We start from the raw sequence: 19,668 nt of genomic DNA on the forward strand, positions 1-19,668 counted from the left end.
GGCTGAATATGGACACCAGCAGTTTGCTTTTAAAAACCATTCAAATGGATGGGTTTTAATACTGACCGCCGAGATGCCGTCCCCTATCCAGTTACTCTGGGGCATAGGTTGGAAACCCAGCAGAATGACACAGCAAACAGGAGTGCAAGTGTGAATGCCCCCTACGGCTAAGGCCCCATGTAGCAGGCTGCAGCAAAAAAAAAAAAAAAAAACTACGGGAAAAACCACAGAAAGTTAGCAGAGGTTTCCTCTGTGGATTATCTGCTTCCATTATAACTGCTGGTGTTTCTGTAGGTATAAATAACATGCTGCAATTTTCCAAAACCACAATGGTTTTTCTGCAATGTGTGGATGGGATTTGCCAGAAATACATTGCACTACAAACTGAAAACAAACCTGTAACATCTCTGCCTGTTCGGGTCACTGCACCACCCTCTGCTCGCATGCTGCGGCGCAGTAGGCGTGTGCAGTTTGAGAATCTGCTTAAAGTTTTTAGTTGCACTGTGTGAACACGGCTCTAGTCCTTAATTGGATTTGCACCACACCCGTCTTCTGCCAAGGTTGCCTCTGTCCATTAAGTGGTTAATCTGGCCTTGCCCTGTGATTGACAGCTGCCTTTCTGTGAACTCCATGGGCGGGTTCTTCCTCCCTATTTAGCCTTGGTTCCCATTCACACCAGTGCTTGTTATTGCCGTGCGCTTACCTGCTCTTACGTTCCCTGTTTGCTTATACTATTATACCTGACCTTTGGCTTTCCTCATTGACTATTCTCTTGACTCCGATTTGGCACTGCATCGCTCTCTTGTTACCGAACCCTGGCTAGCTGACCTCCCTTTGTTGTTGTTCGTCTTGTCTGCGTTTTGTGTTTCACATATTCAGGGAGGGATTGTCCTCGTGGTTGTCGCCTATTACCTAGGATAGGGCCTGGCAATAGGAAGGGAAAGCGGGGGGCTTCAGCTTAGGGCTCACTGTCTCTTGTGCCCCTCCCAGGATTTAACAGTTCTGGGAATTGCTGTCTTAGCAATTCCCTTACAAAACCAGAATCCACAGCAAAACTCACAAGGCAGGTCAGACTAGGGGAGCAGAATCTAAGGAATAAAAATGACCAACCTGTCAAAGTCAGCAATACAGCAAACCAACGTATATGATCAGAGAACAGTAGCCTAACTAGTTACAATTAACTAATAGCAGGCACATGGCAAGCTATGAACAGACTTTAAAAATCCCTATTCTGTGACTGGCTGGTTCACTGTCTCAGATCTCTAAAAGTTATACAAAGCTTCACATGTTGGCAACCTTTAGGCAACAGCAGCAAACAGTGATGAGAACACTGAAGGGAGATTTGTCATACAGTGTCTAGGGAAAACTGGGTAATGGGGATTGCTCAATACTAAATCTGCCTAAATAAATCCTTCTCTTCTCATACCATAGTTTGCCAGATTTCCCTTTCAGAGTTTAGGTATAGCTGGGTAAATCAACATTTATTGAATAATAAATGTACCTAAATACATCCCCTCCATCTTTTTTCATAAATGTAGCAAGCATAAAATCACTGTAATGCAAACACATCCTAAGCATTTCTTTTATATTTTCCATTCCTTTTGAAGCCACTCTTGGAGGACAAAAATACTACAAAATCTGCAACAAACAATGCACTAGCCTCTTAATAAATTAGGTGTGTCTTACTCTTACTAAAATGGCACGGATGACCTACACACACCCATTGATTTCCTTCAGTGAGTTGGGGCCACAAAACAGACAGGTATAGGACTCCTACATGGACCCATGTCACTACACAGACGTGAGTTTGGCTAGCTTTGAAAAATATGTTTGTACATACATGTTTGTATGCATGGAACCTTATTAAGTCTCACTCCTTATGTAACATCAGAAACTAAGGGCTCATACCATGGTACCTTAAGGCATCTCTGCTTATGCACCACTTTGTGTCACTATTAGAGATAAGCGAATACTATTCGAAACAACAGTTTCGAATAGCATGCATCCATAGGAATGAATGGATGCAGCCGGCTCCATTCATTGCTATGGGTGCGTGCTATTCGAAACTGTCATTTCGAATAGAACTCGCTCACCCCTTCGTGTTCGGCCGCTTACACGCATACCTATGGCAGGGAGGTATTCGATCAAATACTACTTGCTCATCTCTAGTCTATTCTATTGTTAATCCATCATCAATTAAGCAGGTAAAAGGTCTGGATTTGATTCCATCTGTGGCATATGGAAGCTGTTGCTGTGAACCCACTACATGCAGTCAAAGGAGCACTCAATGGAAGAGAAACAGACCATTATTAAGCTGAAAAAAAATGAAGAAATCCATCAGACAGATAGCAAAAATGTTAGGAATGGCCAAATCAACAGTTTGTTACTTTCTGGTAAAAAAAAAAAAAAAGAGTGCACAGGTGAGATCAGGAACTGAAATAGGTTTAGATGTATATAGAAGATAACAGTAGTAGATGAGCAAATAATCTTTTCCATGGGGAAGCAATTACAGAGAGTTCACCACAAAGTGCAAACCATTAATCAACCTCATAAATTGAAAGGACAGAATAGACTTTGTCAAAAAAAAAAAAAAAAAAAAACGTCTAAAGGTGACAGCCCAGTTCTGGGACAGCATTGTTTGGACAGATGACACTAAGATCAACTTGTACTAGAATAATGGGAAGAAAAAAGTATCAATCAAAAGCAGCAAGGTTGATTGGACACAGTGGTGATATGCAGAGCTCCAATAACAAATCACAAAGATTATGTACAGTATATCGCTGTCCAAAAATTTCCGGACCTATCTGTATATTTACATAAGTTCTTTATTACTTACAGTTTCTATACTTGCCATCTCCTGGGAAAAAGGGAAACCTAGGGTTAGCTTAAGAGGTTTAAACTGAGGTCTGTATTAGTTTATGGGATCTGTTTTGTGATTGGACTTGTTAAGGGAGTCTAGTCTGGGGTCTTGTTTTGAAGTTTTGGGCTGGGTTCTCTGTTTAGGGTTTTGGTCTGAAGCCTGTATTAATATTAAAGAGGACCTTTCACCACTTTTGGGCACATGCAGTGTTATATACTGCCAGAAAGCCGACAGTGCGCTGATTTCAGCGCACTGTCGGCTTTCCCGATCTGTGCCCGGTGTAAAGAGCCTACGGTGCCGGTACCGTAGTGCTCTATGGTCAGAAGGGCGTTTCTGACCATTAGCCAGAGACGTCCTTCTGCCTCGCGGCGCCAATCGCGCTGTACTGTGGAGCGGGGAGGAACGCCCCCTCCCTCTGCTCACACAGCTCATCCATAGACGAGCATTATCAGGAGCGGGAGTTCCTCCTGGCTCCACAGCACAGCGCGATTGGCGCCGCGAGGCAGAAGGACGTCTCTGGCTAATGGTCAGAAACGCCCTTCTGACCATAGAGCACTACGGTACCGGGACCGTAGGCTCTTTACACCGGGCACAGATCGGGAAAGCCGACAGTGCGCTGAAATCAGCGCACTGTCGGCTTTCTGGCAGTATATAACACTGCATGTGCCCAAAAGTGGTGAAAGGTCCTCTTTAAGGTATGTTGAAGGAGAATATAGGTGGTATTTTTGAGTTAAATATTCTAGGTTGGGGTTCCTCACAGTTATAAACAAGTGGGGCACTTGTTAAAAAATTATAATATGCTACTTATGCCTCGTTTATACTTGAACCTGCTGTCCGTCCGTCATGAATTTGCCGAAATTCCAGAAAATCAGATTGGGAACAACTTGCCAACAGTCCGTTTAAAAACCCATTCACTTCAATGGGTTTTTACAGCAATCTGCAGGTGTTCGTTTGCAGCTTCTCTGTCGTGAAACCTCGTTTTTTGGACCGAAATAAAGTCGGACATGCAGAACTTTGTGTCCATCCAAAAGCAGCCCCATTAACTGACCGAGAAATCAATGCTGCTGTGTGACGTCCATTGAAAATATTATTCACTGTCATGTGAATGTAGCCTAAGTGTGCCCTGAAAGCCTGCACTTGGAGGACACTACTTAAGTTTGTCATATATATTAGATATGGGATGGCCATCAACTGGCCATGTGATCGATGTTCATAGAAATGATCCCACCATCAACATTAAGAACTAAAATGCCTGATCAGGTGAACAGTTTAATTGCTAGAAAGAAAACAAAGTTCACTTAGTTTGTGAAAATTTGCTAATAACTTGCCACAAAAATTCCATTTTCTTATGGTCAGTCGTGGTGAACATTCACAGCAGTTACATGGCTAACCCCCAAAAATCTAATGTGTACGGCCAGCTTTAGAGCACAGTCTTGTGAACTTCCTTGTTGCCACACAGTAGTGCCAATTTCCTTAAGCTGCCCTTCTTTCCACACCTTTCCCACAATTACAGCCCAGTCACATTCTAAATGCAGCAAACCCCCATGTTGTAAAAGGATTAGACAATAATTACATTTGGGAATGGAATACCGTGTTGTGATCAGGATAAAATACATGGGATTGGGATAATTATGTGGATTAAGTTTCTTCTTTAATCATACTTTCTAGACTACAACATATTTAGTGTACTCTTGCATGGCCACTGGACTGGACATAGGCTCTATTCACGTAAAAATGGTTAAAATGGCTGAGTGATGGCTTATTTCTGAAAAACCATCAAATCCACATTTTCAGAACAAATGAAAGTCTATGGAAATCAGTAAAGATGACTTTTTTATTGCAGATTTTGCTGCAGTTTTTTTTAAGCCAAAGCCGTGAATGGATTGTGAAGAAGTGAGAATATAAGTCATTCCTATATATTTTCCAATCCTATTGTAGCCACTGTGGGAAGTTAGTTTAGTAGAAGTAGTGGTGTGGACCCAAACAGTCAAGACAAGGACACAAAAAATGCAGCAAACTGGTTTATTTAAAAAAAAAAAAAAACAAAAAAAAAAAACAGGAAAATGAATAAAACTTGACTTCAGGCACAAAATGAGCAAAAGACAAAATACAGCCTTAACTTCAGGAAAAAACAAAATAAAAAAACCTGCTCGTCTGAGCAACTAACTAAACAGAACTGATAACCTAACTATACGTGTGGCTTACTTCCAGCCACACGTACAAAACAAACGTAATATTGTCTCACTGGACTCAGGGTTAAAGGACAGAATCATACATCTCCTTTCACCCCATGGAACTGCACTGGAATGCAGGAGCTGCAGCCTTTTCTGGCCCAGTAATGAGCCAAGGATCTAAACCTGGGCTGAGGCCTAGTCCAGATCTGCCCTCGACCAAACATAAGTCAGAAACCTGATATATCTGGACTCCAGCACTCTGCCTGTCACCTTCTCACACCACTCTTGGCTTTGGCTCAAAAAAACCACAGCAAAATCTGCAACAAAAAATCAGTTTTTCTGCAATGTGGGGCCTTAAAACAGCTTCCCCACAGATGAAAATTAGCCAGTGGTCTGTCATCCACTTTTAATAGCCATTTCAATGATGGTCGTCTTAATAAAACCTTACACCTGCTGGATGGAGAGGAACCAAAAAAGAAGGATATCTTGCTCTTCCATTTGGAAATATTAAATTGGGTCATGTTTGGAAACTTGTGTTAGGAGTATTTTGTGTCGTGGGTATTGGTGCACACCTTCTGACTTGCTCGCACGCACTGTTGGTAGGCAGCTTGATTTCCTGGTTCATTAGTCTGTCCTCCCATTTGCACCTGGGAGGAGTGGTCTCTACTCTGTATTTAAACCCATGCCTCCCATGGTTCTGTGCTGAGTGTCGCTTTTACAGAGCTAGGCCTTAGCAGGAGGAGTAGGTGGTTATCTTGGATAGAGGAAGTTCCGTGGTTGGTTTTTGGGAGGTTTTGGGTGAACAAGTTGGTTTGTGTGTTTTCCCTTCTGTGTTCACCAATCCTCCCTCCGTGTATAATTGACTGTGTGAGTGAATTGCCTTATCCTTTGATTTCTACTCAGTTTCCCTGTGTTTGTTTCCTAGTGTACGGTTCCTTCCCATATTGGTTTGGGGAATTCCTTTCCTACATGTTTCCTGTGTGCTGCTTGTGTTGTTAGTCAGCGCACACCCTTGTCAGTCCCTGTCAGTAGCAGCTTCACTTGTTCGTTAGGGGTGGCCCCCTTTAGTCTCCAGTCCCTAGAGATCTTATAGGGCATTCCTTCTCCCACTTCCCTCTAGGCCTACGGTGTCAGTGAGAGAGGAGCTGTCGGGGTCAGGTTTAGCCTGAGAACAGCCGACCTACACCCGTGAGGCAGGGACCGGGTTAGCTAGTGGGAGTAGTGCAGGGCGAGATTCCCTACTGCAATCCCTTAGCCCCGTTGCAGCTACCTGGACTGACATAACAGTACACTCAGCCGGTAAAAAAAAAAAAAAAAAAAAAAAGGGTTCGTTTGCATTATGACGGACCTGAAACAGTTGTACCAGGCGGTGCAGCAGATCTCCACTGAGATGGAGGGGATCAAGCTACGAATGGATGCCATCCAAGCTTCTGGCGTATCTCAAGTACAGCAGTTGGCTCAACACACAGCCTCTCAGGTGGAGGGCATACAGAGGCAGGTGAGTAGCGCCCCTGTGGGTCGGCCTCTGGAGCCAAAAGTCAGCTTACCTGAACCCTTCCGAGGTAAGAGGACAGATTTTTTCCGATTTCAAAAGGACTGTCTTTTGTATTTCCGGCTACGGCCGTTTTCCTCCGGTTCTGAGGTACAGAGAGTTGGGATTATTATTACTTTATTGAGAGATGATCCCCTCATCTGGGCACATTCGTTACCAGCCGACTCAGCTTGCTTACTAACTGTAGAGGCGTTTTTCTCCACAATGGGGTTACTGTATGACGACCCAGACAGGGTACGCACGGCTGAGTATAACCTACGACGTGTGGTGCAGGGGGATCACGCTATAGAGAAATATTGCACAGAGTTTCGTAGGTGGGCAGCAGAAGTACACTGGAATGACCCCGCTCTACTTAGTCAGTTTGAGACAGGGCTCTCGGACCAGGTTAAAGATCATCTAGTTTCTCACCCTGTTCCTGGAGATCTAGATGAGGCCATGCAGCTGGCAATTAGAGTTGGACGGCGCCTCCGGGAGCGTGGAGACAAGAGTCCTGGGGGGCTTAGCCCTCCTCAATTCTCTGTTTTTAGAGAGGACCCCGGGGACCAACCCATGCAGATTGGGGCCACTGTGCGAAGTGCTAGACCCAAGAGTGAAGGGTCCCGCACAGTACGCTGTTTTGTGTGTGGAGGAATGGGACATTTAGCAAGGGTATGCCCCTCCAGAGAATGGTTCGCCAAGGAGGGTAATAACCCCAGGTCTATTGAGAGTAAGGGGAGAAAACCTACTAAGGAGGGAGGTGTGCATATTTCCTGTACTCAGACTGCTGGGTTGACCCTTGAAGGATGGGTAAATGGGCAGAAGTGCCGGATTTTGGTTGATTGTGGTTCGGCAGTCAACCTTATTGACTCAGAGTTTTGCGAGCAACTAAGGGTGAGTCCTTTGGTCTTGAAGTCTCAGATACCGGTGTGGGCTATTGATAAGACCCCTCTACAGCAATCTGTCATCTCCAAACAGGTGGAGGGTTTGGAGTTTATTGTGGGTGGCCACAGGGAAGAGATTGACTTGTTCTTGTTGGCTAAATTACCAGCACAAGTAGTGTTGGGGTGGCCCTGGCTGAAGCAGCATAACCCTATTATCAACTGGGAGACCGAGACAGTAGTTTCTTGGGGGCAGGGGTGTAATGGTCGATGTCTGCCCATATCCGTGATGTCTTTGTCTATAGATAATTTGCCTCAAGAGATATGTGAGTTCAGGGAGGTCTTTGAGGAAAGGGCAGCCAAGACATTACCACCACATCGCACCTATGATTGCTCGATTAAATTTATACCAGATGCTGTGCTACCCAAGACAAGGTTGTACAATCTCACTATTCCGGAGAGGGAGGCGCTCAAAGAGTATATTGAGGGGAGTCTAGAGGTGGGGCATATTCGCCCATCTAAGTCCCCAGTAGCAGTGGGGTTTTTCTTTGTAAAGAAGAAAGATGGAGGGTTGCGCCCTTGTTTGGATTTTAGGGAGATTAATAAAATCACGGTGCGGAATCCCTATCCCATCCCGTTGATCTCGGATCTTTTCAGCCAGATTACGGGAGCTCGCTGGTTTAGTAAAATAGATTTACGTGGGGCGTATAACTTGCTGAGAATCAAGAAGGGGGATGAGTGGAAAACAGCGTTTAACACACCCCTAGGACACTTTGAGAATCTGGTGATGCCTTTCGGTCTAACCAATGCGCCCGCGTTTTTTCAGAATTTTATTAATGATGTACTAAGTGCCGTCATAGGGAGGGGGGTTGTGGTCTATCTGGACGATATACTCATTTACACCCCGGATTTGGAGACTCATTGGGAGAGAGTGAGAGAGGTTTTAAATCTCCTGAGGGTTAACCAATTAAGTGCTAAGCTGGAGAAATGTGTGTTCGCGGTCAATAAATTATGTTTCCTTGGCTATATCCTATCGGACAAGGGGTTCGAGATGGATCCTGAGAAGGTCAGGGCAGTCTTGGAGTGGCCGCGACCTGAGAACCTAAAGGCGGTCCAACGGTTCTTGGGATTCTCCAACTATTATCGCCAGTTTATTAAGGGATTTTCTGAGGTTGTGAAACCCATCTCGGACTTGACTAAGAAGGGGGCTGACTGTGCTAAGTGGTCGCCAGAGGCGCTAGCCGCGTTTGAAGAATTGAAGAAACGATTCTCCTCCGCTCCCATTTTGAGACAGCCGGATGAGAGGTTGGCCTTCCGAGTGGAGGTGGATGCCTCCTCGGTGGGGGTGGGTGCAGTACTTTCTCAGGAGTTCGAGGAGGGTACGCATCCCTGTGCCTTCTTTTCTAAGAAATTCTCTGCCTCTGAACGGAATTATGACATCGGAGATAGAGAACTACTGGCAATAAAACTAGCGTTCGAACATTGGCGTCATTTCCTGGAGGGGGCCAGAAGGCCAGTCCAGGTATTTACCGATCACAAGAATTTGGTTTATCTTGGGTCGGCGAAGAGATTAAATGCACGGCAGGCCAGATGGGCTCTATTTTTTGCGCGGTTCCATTTTACCGTGACTTATGTGCCGGGTTCAAAGAATGTTAAGGCTGATGCTTTATCCCGGTATATGTCGACTGAGGAGGAACGAGAGGCGCCGGCCACTATTCTTGGGGATGGAGTGGTGGTAGCAGTATTGGGCACGAAATTGGAGAAAGCCTTGATCGAAGCGCAACACGCTGCACCTTCCAAGATACCTAGAAACAAGCTGTTTGTCCCAACTACTCTCCGACAAAGTCTACTGAGGGAGTGTCACGAGTCGGTTCTTGCTGGTCACCCGGGGGTTTCAGAGACCATGAGATTGGTGTCTAGGAATTTTTGGTGGCCAGGGTGGAGTAAGGATGTCTTGCAGTTTGTTCAAAATTGTTCGGTCTGTGCAAGAGCCAAGGCGTCGCATACCCGTCCCCACGGTCTTCTACATCCGTTAGAACCTCCTAAGGCACCTTGGACTCATCTGTCTATGGATTTCATCACGGGCCTTCCAGTGTCTAAGGGTTTCACGGTCATTTGGGTAGTCGTTGACCGCTTCACGAAAATGTGCCATTTGATCCCGTTTTCCAGGCTGCCATGTGCCAAGACACTATCAGGGTCATTTATTAAAGAAATTGTAAGGTTGCATGGTCTTCCTGAGGAGATCGTTTCGGACAGGGGTCCGCAATTTGTGGCTAAATTCTGGCGGGCTTTTTGCAGCAGGTTGGGAGTTACACTGTCGTTTTCCTCCGGGTTTCACCCGGAGTCTAACGGGCAAACAGAGAGGAAGAATCAGGATGTGGAACAGTTTTTGAGGTGTTTTGTTCGAGAGAATCAGAATAATTGGGCTGACTTTCTTCCCCTGGCAGAATTTTCCTTAAACAACCATGATTCCAACGCCACAGGTACCACACCTTTTTTTTGCTCCGGTGGTAGACATCCTGTTTTCGGAGTATTTTCTTCCATTTCGTCCCCAGTTCCGGAGGAGGAGCTATTTTCTAAAAAGCTGCAAGGGGTATGGTCCCGTATCCGAGAGAATCTGGTGCGGGCGTCGCACCAGGCTAAGGTCCAGGCGGATAGGAAGAGAGGGGAGTTGCAGTTCTTCCCTGGTGAGATGGTTTGGTTGTCCACCAAGAATATCAGGTTGAAGGTTCCTAGCAAGAAGCTGAGTCCCAGGTTTGTGGGTCCTTTTAAGATCATCAAGATGGTAAATGAAGTGGCGGCGCAGCTGCAACTACCTAAAAGGTGGAAGATAAACCGGGTGTTTCATGTCTCCTTGTTAAAGAAGGCCAAGAAGGGAACGTCTCCAGTTAAAGTTCCACCAGTTTCTGAGTCCGGGGAGTATGAGATATCCCGAGTTCTGGATAGCAAATATGTTCGGGGGAAGCTACGGTATCTGGTGGCATGGAAGGGATACGGTCCTGAAGATAATTCTTGGGTTCTGGAGTCGGATATGTCAGCCCCCAGACTCGTGGAGAAATTCCACAAGGAGTTCCCGAAGAAGGATGCTCCTAGAGAATCCGGAGTCTTCTCCTTGAGGGGAGGATCCTGTTAGGAGTATTTTGTGTCGTGGGTATTGGTGCACACCTTCTGACTTGCTCGCACGCACTGTTGGTAGGCAGCTTGATTTCCTGGTTCATTAGTCTGTCCTCCCATTTGCACCTGGGAGGAGTGGTCTCTACTCTGTATATAAACCCATGCCTCCCATGGTTCTGTGCTGAGTGTCGCTTTTACAGAGCTAGGCCTTAGCAGGAGGAGTAGGTGGTTATCTTGGATAGAGGAAGTTCCGTGGTTGGTTTTTGGGAGGTTTTGGGTGAACAAGTTGGTTTGTGTGTTTTCCCTTCTGTGTTCACCAATCCTCCCTCCGTGTATAATTGACTGTGTGAGTGAATTGCCTTATCCTTTGATTTCTACTCAGTTTCCCTGTGTTTGTTTCCTAGTGTACGGTTCCTTCCCATATTGGTTTGGGGAATTCCTTTCCTACATGTTTCCTGTGTGCTGCTTGTGTTGTTAGTCAGCGCACACCCTTGTCAGTCCCTGTCAGTAGCAGCTTCACTTGTTCGTTAGGGGTGGCCCCCTTTAGTCTCCAGTCCCTAGAGATCTTATAGGGCATTCCTTCTCCCACTTCCCTCTAGGCCTACGGTGTCAGTGAGAGAGGAGCTGTCGGGGTCAGGTTTAGCCTGAGAACAGCCGACCTACACCCGTGAGGCAGGGACCGGGTTAGCTAGTGGGAGTAGTGCAGGGCGAGATTCCCTACTGCAATCCCTTAGCCCCGTTGCAGCTACCTGGACTGACATAACAACTTGTCCTCAAAAAAGTCCCATACGTTTCCTAGGACTATTGTCCTCTCAAATTAGGTAAAATGGGAGATGATTGGTATCCAGACATTGGTTTGCCAACTTGGGATTAAATAGCTCTCCTGGTAGAAAGAGTTGTTGGAAGATACTGGAAGTACAGCGGGATCCAATGGATTAAAGCCCAAGAAGTGAGACCCCCAATGGCGCTCACGATGTCTTCAACACTCAAGTGATTGAAAGTAACACCGTTTATTGATAACGCGTTTCGGGTTTTTTTGTGTTTGAATACAAACATGACCTCTTCATCAGAACTCAAATGTTATAGCAGGATTGCATAACCTCTGAAGAGGTTGTGTTTGTATCCAAACACAAAAAACCCTCGAAACGCGTAATCAATAAACAGTGTTACTTTCAATCACTTGAGTGTTGAAGACATTGTAAGCGGGGGTCTTTTTTCTTGGGCTTCAATCCATTGGATCCCGCTGTACTTCCAGTAAAACCTTACACCAGCATATAATCCCATGGTGATCTAAATCAGGGTAAATCCAAAGGTTACAGATATAATTCAGGTGCTAAATGCGGTTTCCCAGGTATCTGCTTTTTAATGCGTGTAGGTTTCCATATGGGGGGAGGGTCCCTAAATGGACTCCCCGAACAGAAACTCGATCACCGATGAGAATAGAGCCTCACATGTCAGTTGTTCATTGTCATACACCATAGCTATATGAATCCAGCCTAATACATGCCAGAAAACTGGGGTGAGTTATACCTGTAATCTGTAATGAGAGGCCGAAGCCTCTTAATAATTCAGGAGCATCTTGTGCCAGGAGGAGAATTTAGTAACATTGGCAAATGAAATAATAGTCTTATTGAATTCCCCTCATTTTTCTCCGTAAATGAATTTTTTTTTAATGGAACTCTCACATATTATTATGTGCAATGTTCTAGAGTTTGGCCAGAAAGCATATTAAGGAGTGTTTAAGCAGGACTGGTAGCATACAGCTATTCCACATTGCACTTGTCACCCAGGACAAAGAGATGTCCAGGAAGCCGTCTGTCTCTGCAGTTACCCCTGAGAATCCCATTCTTTTCAATGCATAGCAGTCCTATGAATAGCATGCAGGATGAGGCCACTGGAACTTATTAGATTAGCTCCACTTTTGTTTACTGGTGATATTATGTGCTTTTACCAAAGGAAAACTGACATTTAATGATCTGATTAACCAATTACCTACCAGTGTGGTCCCATATATCTCTGGACACATTATTTAGAGGAATTCCATTGGGAAGAACACTTTCATTGCAATCTTTTAGTGAAAGTTTTAACTAAAAATTAATCTAAAAGGCTGAAGCCCTACATTGTGAAAGCACAGCATTTTGGCAGCAGTGGAAATACATTGGATTTTGCAGTTAAAAAGCTGAATAGTGGGCATCATTTTCACCTACTTTTTAAAAAAGCAAAAAAAGTAGGAAATGGCTGAATGGATCTTTTGCAGCTTAAATAAATCCTGCATTGCATTAGAGGTCCTATATTATAATATCAGGCCATAGTTTGCCTTAGTACAGACCCAACACTGATACTACCAATTACACTCCACCTGCAAAGCAGCTTAGAAGTCTGGCTGTGAAGCAGGTAAATTGTAGCCAGGGGTCACCAATAAAGTCGGATTTATCAAAATTTCCAAGGTATAGCCCAAACCAGTCTAACTTGTTGACCCGCTAGAAAACTCCCATCACCACTGACTCTAGTTCATGTAAATACTTCTTCTTTTTCCTCTTTCACTGCTGACTTATATTTTTACATTATTGTTAGATCTTAGTGATAATATGTAAAGTGCGACACTTGGGCCCCTTCATTGTGTTTGTATTTGCATGCTACAGTTGCACACTATACATTGGTCCCTTTATGTAGAAATGATGAAGTGTTCATGTGAATTCAAGCCTTACATCAGCCACAATGCAGCCAGGATGACTTGTGCATGGACCAATATGCTCTCTACAGTCTGCTCAGCGTGTCCACGCATGGAACAGAAGGGGAGGGTGGGACCATATGCGTCCCATCAATGCGCACCAGCCCTATTTTCTTCCTCAGGAGAAGAAGGGCTCACATTTACAATGATAAATGAACCGTGCTTGAAAAATAGCTTCACACAGTAGAAGGCACCATGTATCAGTCTGGTGCTGGCACTCTGAACAAAGCTCGGGGACCACCTTCATTAAAACAATTAGGCTGGAAGTCTTTGCAAAAGGCAGAACTCCAGCTGTTAGCTTCTGGGGCCCTCAATACCTCCTTAGCAACAGGAGACCTAAGGGCACAGCAGGGTGGGGAACAGGGACACTAATTACATAGGTCAAGGGTCTCGTGTGCTAAGATAAGAAAGAACACACACTAGTTAGTAATTCTGAGCAGGAATGGAATAATGGCAATGCACGCTGTAATAAAGGCTTTATTAAGATTGCCAATGATAAACGTGGCGTAGAAGAAGCAGTCTCAATGCATGACACAGGTTTTTATATTGGATGCTATTTTCCATGGCCCAGTCTTTATTGTTACAAGTAAAAACTCTTCATAATGATATCAGAGATGGCTTAGCATAGTCTCTTGTAATATGCTAAGATTGTAGGAAGTCGAGGGATGGTTCTCAATTGGTTCTCAACAAATTATGCAATCCCATAAAATAATACTGGATGCGAATCAATGTCACAGAATGCTGCAATAGAATTAATTGTGCTATATTGGTGCAGAATACAATTTACATCATCCAGCAGGTAACTGGTGCAAAGCAATATGCAAAAAAATGATGCTTTCATGCCACTGTATAGGGACCATGACTCTATGGCTTAGGTCACATGATGCAGAAAAGCTGCCTTAGTTACTGTCGATTCTGCTGTGTTTTATTAAGTGAAAGTCAACAGCTGATTTTGCAGAAGGAAGACATTGAAGTGCTTTCTATATGCAAAACAATATTAAAATTATTATTGTTGTTGTTGTTATTATTAATAATAATTCACCAAGAAAGAGTAGTACCCTGTTGGGCCATCTCTAGCCTGAATACAAGATGAAATACGGTTATGGTTGGAGACATACAGGTTCCATATGATATACTGTAGTATATTTGGTCACAGATATTGTAGCTGGGTCTGCAACACTCCTAGGTTTCTGAAGTTGGTGTCCCAGTTAGTCCCAAGGAAGTGTTGTACTATGGAAACTACCTTCCTGGGAAACACTTGCTGTGTGTGGGTGAGCATAATCCTGCTGAAATGCCAGTTGGAAATCCTGCCATGACAGGTAACACATATGGCTGTAGGGTGTCCTACTGTATATATATTACTGAGCTGTTAATGTCCCTCATATCACTAAAACTGTTGTATTCAGTGGTTGCCCAGATCTTCACACCAGCAGTTGGGGGTAGTGTGTTGCTCCACAGAAAAGCCAGGATTAAAGCGCTCACCACAAAGTCTCCATACTCAATCTTGACTGATGTTGGATATCAAACTGAACCAGGATTTGTCACCAAAGACAATAAGGTCCAGTCCATAGCTGATATCTTATTCACGATACAACTGTAAACAAAGGCGATAGCGACTGTCCTTTAATGGCTGGACACATAATGGGTCTTATGACACCAAAATTCCCTCTGTCAGGAGCCTGGAACTGGTACAAGAAGAAGCAGTGGTGTGTAATAAGGGTGCTACCTGTATCTGGATGGTAGACAAAGGAACTGGCCCAGCGCTCTCTACTGCTGGTATGCCTCCGCCATCCGGAGCCTACGGAAATGTATCCTCTGAGAGCCTTATTATATGGCAGCAGTGTTATGCCCTCTTGTGGTGAGACCCAATGTTTATTCAGGCCACACCTGTAATATAATATATATGTACATATCTGCCTGAGACATAACTGTGTTATCCCAGTTCTATCGGAGTTTGTTATCTTTATTATCAATAATTCCATTTGGTAGCCAGTCCTGGCTATGGCTCAAAAAAAACATAGAAAAACAACCAAAAAAAAAATCTGCAACTTGGGGCCTCAGCTTCAGATGGAAGCTCACTAATCTCCATTAATTTTTCAGCTGCAACAAGCTGAATTTGCCAGAATCATCTCAGAGAAAATTTATGACAATCTTGGCAAATTTGTGCTTGTTGGCAAGTATGCACTAGTAGTTTTGTAATACTAAAAGCAGACTGTACATGTGAGATTTCTACTGCTAAACATGTCAGGAGATAAAAATCAGGCAGGTAGATATCAACTATCTGATCCTTTTGTTCTGGAGAGAGTCATCGAAGAATGTGTATGCAGCTTTCTCTGCTCTGCTACATCATTATATGTGCATACGTGCTATGAGGGGGGTCAGGTGACATTTTAGCCAATTACCTTTAAGGCTGAAACATCACATTGCGAAAACAATGCATTTTACAGTACCTGCAAAGTGAATGAGATTCTGGGTAATCCTATCCAAACATTGCAGAAAAATATCTACAGAGGAACATCACAGTGTCTGTTATAACTGCGGAAACGCTGGCATTTTTCCTATAGATATAATAAGGGCAAAAGTCCGCAGAGGAAAACTCAAGCAAAACACAATGAAAAACGCTGTGGAAAAAACATGATGCACCTTAGCCTAAATCTCACCCCCAACATAGCTTTTCATATTTTTCGCAATGTACAGTGTCAGCCTAAAATGCAAGATAAATGTATTGCACAGAATATAAACATGGCAAGATTTTACGTCATTTAACATTGATGTCTACGTAAACGGATGGCCATCCATTTGTTGCATCTGTTAAACGAATCTGCAAAAAGGATGTAACAAACCTCTTTAGTTCTCCGCAAGACCAGGTCTGGCCAGGTTTATAGCAATAGAGAGTGCAGCGACAGCAGCTTTTACTTGACCCTGATGCTTGTAGGGGTGTCTCAGCCAGATAAGTACATACCAATAAGATAAGATAATCCTTTAATAGTCCCACAATGGGGAAATTTCAGTGATACAGTTTCATAGATGGTACAGTAGTATATAACAAGAGAGAAACACATAGAAGCTCATGGCAGAGAAATCCTAGGAATCATAGCAACTAAAACGAAAGAAACAGACACACTGCAGGATCATTTAGTTCTCTGTGCGGAGTGATGTTAATAATACAGCCGAATGTGGTTGGAGGACACGAGGAGGGGTCACAGCATGTAGATATAACAGGCAGAAAAACATTTTTGCAGAGGTGGGGGACATATGCAGCTATCATGATAACATGTGGCAGTTCCTTTGGTAGGTGGTGAGATCTCCTGCTCACAGCTGATAGTTCGGTATCTTGCATCAGCACTATTGTCCATTAACCACAAAAAAATGCCCCCAAATATCCCTCATCACAAGCCCTCCTCCTCCATAATTATAAATTATACATTGTGGGTGGGGGGCATTGTGATATTCCACTTGGTTAATGGATCTTCAAGCTACTGTTCTGGACCTGGTTAAACAAATTCACAAAGGTGAACAGGTATCCATCAAGAGATGGCAAAACTAAGGATCAGACAGGTTTTGTGATAAACGATGACGTCAGTAGTATGGCAATGGTAACAGGTAAGTTAGTTTATATCCAGAATATTAGGTTTCATCTAACAAGGGCTGAAGACCAAGCAAGTCTAAATAGTCTACCTTGTTTGACACTCGGATGACATCACACAAATCCTTTATACAAAGTGAAATACTTTTTACAAATATTATGACAAATACAGTTTTTTTTATATCTATGTCTTTTGACACTCCATCTTGATGATCTCTCTGATCTTTTGACTCATCCCATGTTATTACTGTCTACCCCCAACTTTGAGATTTCCACTTTCTACAGATACCTTCATTTCTAGAGGGTTTGTCTTGGTGATCCATACCTTTAATGTCAGCAAATATTAGTAGGATCAGGATGTAAAGTGTGTACCATATTATTACATAGATATTTAATGCAGACCTTTTGTAAATGTTTATTTCATCATAATATATTTATCATGATAAAGAAGATAAGAGATGCCTTCATAGCTGTGGAATTTAGCGTTTTCTCATGGAAGTTTTATAAATGGCCATGGAGGGTCTTATTGTCATATTAGCTGCACACAGGATGTATCCTGCTGTCATCTCACCCGCTTTCTTATTGTTAGCTCTTGTGTCTCCTCACAGCATGGTAGTCTTGCTTTTCCATGTGCATTCAAGCAGTATGCCTTCATAAGTACAGCAGTGTCAAGGAGAAGATGAGACGTAGATTGATGGCTGGTGCAATTGAGGTCCTGCTGTCTTTAAGGTAACACATGCCATGCATTGAACATGCACTACAGTAGTGGAGTAACCTATTGTTATTGTTTCAGAATCTGGGTCTACCAGTCAATGTAATGGTTTTCTGGCTGACAATCTGTCTGACTGTGCCCATTGGGTAAGGATACACGTCCAGATTTTGTTGGCATAGTTTAAAGCCGATAGCAAGAAGGGATTGAAAGAAAGAGAAATACCATCTGTCATTTCTAGGTTCCTCTGACCCTTTGTGATCCACAGCTTAACAAGTCCTTAGCATAACCCCTACATCTTTGGCCAGTTGTAATAGGGGTATAAACTGTCCTAATAAGATATGTTAGTGATTGTTACAGTGTATCTCTCCCCCTTATTTCCCAAACATATTATTGGGAAAGGGCATCAGTTAACATAAGTTTAGATGATCCCTTTTAACTATCCAGGTTTTTATGCACACTTTATACTACTTCTGAAAGTTAGACTGGCAAGTGTGCCAGATGGAATAGTGTTTCCAATTTTCTTGTCACATAACTTTTTTGACATATGACCCTTTTTGTCACATAGTGTCCTTTTCCTTGTGATCCATGTTCCTATATAAAGCCAGTGGTTTAATGAACATATTGGATATCTCATCTCTGTGCTAAGTGATTTAGTATTTAGTACTTTACACAAAATATACAACACAAACAATACTAATAGTGACCGGCTGGCACAATGGGGTAGAGGCCCCTGCCAGTGAGGGTTTACAATCAATGAGGGAAGAGGGATAGAAACAGAAGGTGAGGGGAGAGACTGTACAGATGGTGGTGTGGTGACAGTAGTGTTATTGGGGGTTCTAGGCCTTCCTGAATAGGTGAGTCTTCAGGGCCTTCTTCAAGCTTGTGTCAGTCTTATGTGTCTTGGTAAGGAGTTCCAGAGTATGGGGGAAGTACAGGAGAAATCTTGGAGATGATTGTGCAAATTGTGGATAAGAGCAAGGTGGAGTAGAAGGTCTTTGGAGGATTGTAGGTTGCGTGCGGGCAGGTAACGGGAGATTAGGTCAAAGACGTATGGAGGGGACAGGTTGTGGATGACTTTGTATGTCAGCGTTAGCATTTCGAATTCTATTTCCTGGCCAATGGGTAGCCAGTGAAGGAACTGGCAGAGGGGAGAGGCTGATGAAGAATGGGGGAAGAGGTGTATTAAGCAAGCAGCGCAGTTTAGGATGGACTAGAGGGGGGCGAGAGTGCTTGCTGCTTCCATGGAGAAGGGTGTCACAGAAGTCTAAGAAAGAGATTATGAGGGCATGGAATAGCATCTTTGTAGTTTCAGGGTTGAGGAAGGAGCGGATTCGGTAGATATTCTTCAGTTGGAGGCGGCAGGAGGTGTCGAGGGTTTGAATGTGTCCCTTGGAATTGTTTTTTTTCCAGATGTGTAACTTGAAACCTTTGAAGGCTCCAACACAAAATCTGTACCAAGCACCTCACATTCTATGTACCATTTAAATCTTGTCTTTTCATGTGACCTGGATGTGAAAACTACTCCCTATATTTGCACCCCTGTTTCTTTCTCTTGTGTGAGGAGGGACATTTGACAATTTATCAGGAATCTAGGATTCTAAAATGTGTATTCTCCATGAAACAATTTACAGACACTTAATTGGAATCTGTCCCTGTAATATCAGTGTGCCGGAGGGTATTATTTACTAGGTAATGTGAGAAGCCCCAGGGGATACCTTCCTACTCAATTCATACTCAGGGGTGCCCCTACTACTTTACAGGTTGTCCATAGCTTGCTAACCCTTTCAACCCTATAATGTCATCAGGACAGATGCAACTGGATTATTGCTATTGTTTTAGCACTGATGACCTGAGATCTCCACATCTACACTTCTGCATTGTACGATGAGGCTTCTGATACATGACAGGCTACTTTAAAGAGGACCTTTCACCATATCTGGGCACAGGCAGTGTTATATACTGCCGGAAAGCTGACAGTGCGCTGAATTCAGCGCACTGTCGGCTTTCCCGATCTGTGCCCGGTGTGAAGAGCTTACGGTCCGGTACCGTAGCTCTTCTATGGTCAGAAGGGCATTTCTGACC

The 19,668-nt window shown here is 43.8% G+C and overlaps 1 long non-coding RNA gene across 1 annotated transcript in view; it reads left to right on the forward strand.

Annotated features, from left to right (window-relative positions):
* The window catches only part of LOC142210868 (uncharacterized), an 892,280-nt gene extending 873,855 nt beyond the window's left edge, over positions 1–18,425 (forward strand). Inside the window, exon 3 of the long non-coding RNA XR_012717004.1 lies at positions 18,379–18,425. This is a non-coding gene — a long non-coding RNA (uncharacterized LOC142210868). The remainder of the gene's footprint in view (positions 1–18,378) is intronic.
* Positions 18,426–19,668: the final 1,243 nt, after the last annotated feature.

This window comes from Leptodactylus fuscus, chromosome 6, assembly GCF_031893055.1.
Source record: "Leptodactylus fuscus isolate aLepFus1 chromosome 6, aLepFus1.hap2, whole genome shotgun sequence".
Classification (NCBI taxonomy): domain Eukaryota; kingdom Metazoa; phylum Chordata; class Amphibia; order Anura; family Leptodactylidae; genus Leptodactylus; species Leptodactylus fuscus.